The sequence below is a fragment of the Pinus tabuliformis genome, chromosome X (genome assembly GCF_031772625.1).
Source record: "Pinus tabuliformis cultivar Carrire ecotype Pingquan chromosome X, CPIR1, whole genome shotgun sequence".
NCBI lineage: Eukaryota > Viridiplantae > Streptophyta > Pinopsida > Pinales > Pinaceae > Pinus > Pinus tabuliformis.
Genome location: NC_142308.1, coordinates 826,505,055 through 826,510,571, shown reverse-complemented (window position 1 = coordinate 826,510,571; position 5,517 = coordinate 826,505,055).

The following is a 5,517-nucleotide window of genomic DNA, read 5'->3' as shown; positions in this document are numbered from 1 at the left end:
ATGGGAGAATGTTGGGTGTGTGTTATATTGTTTCCATGACTAATCGCATAGGGGGGGATCACAGGGGGTAGTATCCCCCTCTGTTCGTTGCACCAAGTGTAATAGGGGGGTCACAGGGGTGCACAAAACCCTACTATCAAGGGGTTTGAGGGGGACGATAGCCCCCCTACACGAGGTTCGGGGCAGCGCCTTGCGAAATTATTTTTGACCCTATATTAGGTGGGCGAACCTACTTATGGTTTTGTTCAGGGGTTTTACACATGGTTTTGGGCATGATGGTTTTCTACTCATGGTAATTTTGTAGATCTGATCAAGGGAACTATGGTTATGATATAATCCAAGGTTAATGGATTGGGGTTTATGAATGCTTTGACATGTATATATATGTAATATAACATTGAAAGGAAAATAATGAAAAATCAATCTGGTAGTCCCAATTTTGGGATCCAGGGTAAAATCTTTGTATATTTGTTTTATATTCAAGTCATTGTTTATTTTTTGTTTTTAGAATTCATCTCCAGGTAATTTCTGTGTAGGGTTAAAACCTACATCCCCCTTAGGAGGACACTCAAGATTTTGAAAAACTTACCATAGGGTCAAGAAGGATTTTTTTGGGATGGCCTTAAATCTAATATTCAGAAGTTTGTGGCAAAATGTATGCTTTGAAAAGAAAATAAATTGAGACAATTAAGACCTCAAGTTTTTTACAACCTTTATCCATTCCAATTCAGCATTGGGAGGAGGTCCCAATGGATTTTATCATAGGTTTACCCAAGAGTTAAGGAAAGAGTGTCATCATGGTGGTAGTTGATAGAATTACCAAGTATGCACACTTTTTTGCATTATATCATCCTTTTAAAGCCATTACAGTTGCTAATGCATTTATGGAAACAATTCAAAAGCTACATGGAAACCCAAAGATTATTGTAAGTGACATAGATCCCATTTTCACTGGAAATATTTGGATGAAATTATTTTCTTTCCTTGGTACTCAATTAGTTCATAGCTCATCTATCATCCTCAATCTAATGGGTAAATTGAGAGGGTAAACAAATGTTTGGAAGGATATATTTTTTGCTTTGTATCTGATAAACAAACACAATAGGTCAAGTGGTTACCTCTAGCAGAATGGTGATATAACACTTCCTTCCACACTACAACAAAAACAACCCCATTTATGGGACTTTACTGATATCATCCATTGTCCATCACATCATATTTAAGAGATAATTCTAAGGTTCAAGTAGTGGAATATCACATTGAGCATCAAAGAAAATTTCTACAACTATTAAAGGACAACCTCACTCTAGCACATAATCAAATGAAACATCATTCAGATCAAGATCACAATGAAAGACATTTTTATGTAGGTGATTAGGTATTTTTATGGCTACAACCATATAAACAAATGTACCTCAAGCGAGCTAAGAAGGATAATAAATTATCACCCAAGTACTATGGTCCTTTCAAGGTGTTGCAAAATATTCGTACTATGTCATACAAATTAGAGCTTCTTATATCATCCCAAGTACACTCAGTTTTCCATGTTTCATGCTTAAAGAAGGTTATCGGTGACAAGATCCTAGTTCAAAAAATATTTCCAGAACTTGATGAAGAAGGAAAAATCATATTTGAGCATGAAGCAGTCACAAAAACAAGAACTTGAAAAATATGAAATCGATTAACTAAAAGTATCTCATTAAGTGGAAGAACTTAGCTACTAAATATCCCACATGGGAGGATGAAAATTTTATACAAAAGCATCCATAACTACTCAAGCATTGAGGATAACAATTTTTTGAAGGAGAGAGGCATGTTAGGTCCCTATAATAGTAGTGTAGCCCCCTTATTGTTATTGTTAGTTTAGCCCCCTATTGTTATTGTTGTACCCATGTATGCCCCATATTGTTATTTTTATGCCCCATAGAAGCCCACTATTATTATTGTTGTGCCCTTACATTATTATTGTTATGTAGGTTGTGATTATGTTGTGACCCCTTAGATTTGTATATATACCAAGGAGGTCTAATCATTTGTATCATACAAGAATTTTTCATGCGATGCAAAGGAGTTTTCCCCCTCAAAGAGGTTAATTTTCAAGTCGTTGATCTATCTTTTATTTTGTGGAAAAACTTGTGAACAGTTTTAAAACCAACGTTTCAAACTAGCTTAGTGAGTCCATCATCAGGGCAATGAGATTTCTATTTTGAGAAGAGAGAGCGTGAAATTATGGTCTGGAAATTCTCATCTTCTCAAAATTTAGAGCATTTTTCATTATGTCCCTTCCATGGTGGGACTTAATGGTGTTAAATAGAGAGTCCATATAGGTTCCTAGAATTTTTTATTTTGTGAAAAAACCTGTGAACAGTTTTGAAACCAACGTTTCGGACTAGCTTAGTGAGTCCATCATCAGGGCAATGAGATTTGTATTTTGAGAAGAGAGAGCGTGATGGAAATTCTCATCTTCTCAAAATTTAGAGCATTGTTCATTATGTCCCTTCCATGGTGGGACTTAATGGTGTTAAAGAGAGAGTCCATACAGGTTCCTAGAATATTTTATTTTGTGGAAAAACCTGTGAACAGTTTTGAAACCAACGTTTCGGACTAGCTTAGTGAGTCCATCATTAGGGCAATGAGATTTGTATTTTGAGAAGAGAGAGAGTGAAATTATGGTATGGAAATTCTCATCTTCTCAAAGTTTAGAGAATTGTTCATTATGTCCCTTCCATGGTGGGACTTAATGGTGTTAAAGAGAGAGTCCATACAGGTTCCTAGAAATTTTTATTTTGTGGAAAAACCTGTGAACAGTTTTGAAACCAACGTTTCAGACTAGATTAGTGAGTCCATCATCAGGGCAATGAGATTTGTATTTTGAGAAGAGAGAGCATGAAATTATGGTATGGAAATTCTCATCTTCTCAAAATTTAAAGCATTGTTCATTATGTCCCTTCCATGGTGAGACTTAATGGTGTTAAAGAGAGAGTCCATACAGGTTCCTAGAATTTTTTATTTTGTGGAAAAACCTGTGAACAGTTTTGAAACCAACGTTTCGGACTAGCTTAGTGAGTCGATCATCAGGGTAGTGAGATTTGTATTTTGGGAAGAGATAGAGTGAAATTATGGTATGGAAATTCTCATCTTCTCAAAACTTAGAGCATTGTTCATTATGTCCCTTCCATGGTGGGACTTATTGGTGTTAAACAGAGAGTCCATACAGGTTCCTAGAATTTTTTATTTTGTGGAAAAACCTGTGAACACTTTTGAAACCAACGTTTTGGACTAGCTTAGTGAGTCCATCATCAGGGCAATGAGATTTGTATTTTGAGAAGAGAGAGTGTGAAATTATGGTATGGAGATTCTCATCTTCTCAAAATTTAGAGCATTGTTCATTATGTCCCTTCCATGGTGGGACTTAATGGTGTTAAAGAGAGAGTCCATACAGGTTCCTAGAATTTTTTATTTGGTGCAAAAACCTGTGAACAATTTTGAAACCAACGTTTCAGACTAGCTTAGTGAGTCCATCATCAGGGCAATGAGATTTGTATTTTGAGAAGAGAGAGCGTGAAATTATGGTCTGGAAATTCTCATCTTCTCAAAATTTAGAGCATTGTTCATTATGTCCCTTCCATGGTGAGAGTTAATGGTGTTAAAGAGAGAGTCCATACAGGTTCCTAGAATTTTTTATTTTGTGGAAAAACCTGTGAATAGTTTTGAAACCAACATTTCAGACTAGCTTAGTGAGTCCATGATCAGGGTATTAGCGCTTGAAATTTCACCTTAGGCTGAGAAAGGTAAACCTCAAGGCAACATCAAACCACTTAGCCTCGTAGCTAGCCCTACGGGGCGGGAGAGGGCTCTCTCCGGTCTATCTCGATAAAGATCTTCAATGGGCGAGATAACCAATAGGGTAACACTTATTTTAGGCTATTAAACTGATCAAAAGGGTTGATTTGGAATTTTTAGGGTTTTTGGTGGCAAATTGAGGAGTGGCAATTTTGGGTGCGGGGATAGGACACAGTTTCTGCAGGGGGTTCTTTGGGGTGAGATAGGATACAGTATTGATGCCTTAGATTGAGGTGAATGGATGAGAAAGACAGGTGAGGAGCTAAGGAGAGCAAACAATAACTTTGAATTCTCCTTAAACAACAGAAAACATTGAAATTAAACAAACTTAAAAGCAGAGCATGACAGTCATGAATTCTACTTTAACACTTCATTTGTTTAATGTGCAGAAGGAAAAGTAAGGAAATGATTCACATAACACACTTACAAGTATAAAGAGAAACACACCATCAATACATGTGACCACAAGAATCCCAAAAAGGACTGCAAAACCGTGGTCTTCCTTTGCCAAAAATTGCAGAGATACAGTGAATAATACAATAAGAGCTTCTCCCTCAAGAGTCCAACCTTCCAACCTCTGAAAATGACCAAGAAAGTACATAATATAGGCAATCTAACCTCTTTCCCTGCCTCCATGGGTCGAGCTCACTATCCTAGGAGCTGTTTCAACCACTTCTAAACTAAGCACTGAAAACTAGGCAGTCAAAACAACTTGCCTCTATAAGCTAGGAAACCAATTCATTCATTTAATTTTCACCTATTTCATGAATGAATCTTCTAGAAGAGGTAAATAAGTGTAAAAGTGTCATAAAAGTACATTAATTACATCAAAGAGGATAATAATCCACCCCAAAAAGTCAAACAGGGTCAAACTGCGTTTTTCTGAGCTATACACTGAAATTTGGAGAAATTTCCCTGACGGGTCGCGTGCCTCTGCCTGACGGGTCGCGCGCCTTTGGGACCACTTTTGGGGCACTTCTAGGTGTCCAAATTGAGCAAGAGTAGGCTTGTTGGAAAGTTCTGTGAGTCTACTTTCCAACCCAACTGGAATTTCTGAATTTGGTGGTCATTTTCCTCTCCAAAATTGCAATCTCCCAAGACTGATTTCTGTGTCTCAAAAATGTGGCAGAAAGTCATTTTTTGCTTGTTTTTTGACTTTCTGGAGGCCCAAAACTTCATAAAATCTCTTGGCCATGGACGAGCATATGTAAATTCTCATAACAAATCTGGAAATGCTGAGTTTTTGCAAAATGGAGTTGCCAGGATGAAGGGTCGCGCGGGGGGTGAGACCCGTTAATGGAAAAAACCTGTAAATTGCCTGAAAAAACCAAAATTTACCAAAAATGCTCAAAATTTCTTGGGATTTGTGCTGTGGCTAGGCTATTTAGTGCCTTGGTCCTTCAGTGAGGCCTCGGCCAAGATATGGAGGGGATCGGGCCTTTTTCTCCTTTTTTGTGCCTTGGCCAACCGCCTTTGGAACATCTTCATCTTCGCCTTGCACACGTGCATCCGTGCCCAATAATGATTTTTCATATTCCTGAGCAAGTCCTTATCTTGGTTCACATTCCCATCATTCAAATGCAAAACAAACAAGCGAGCCAACTCCCTGTGATGCTGAATCTGAGAGATCCTCTCGCAAAACTCATAACAAGACTTATAACGGAAACATGAGAC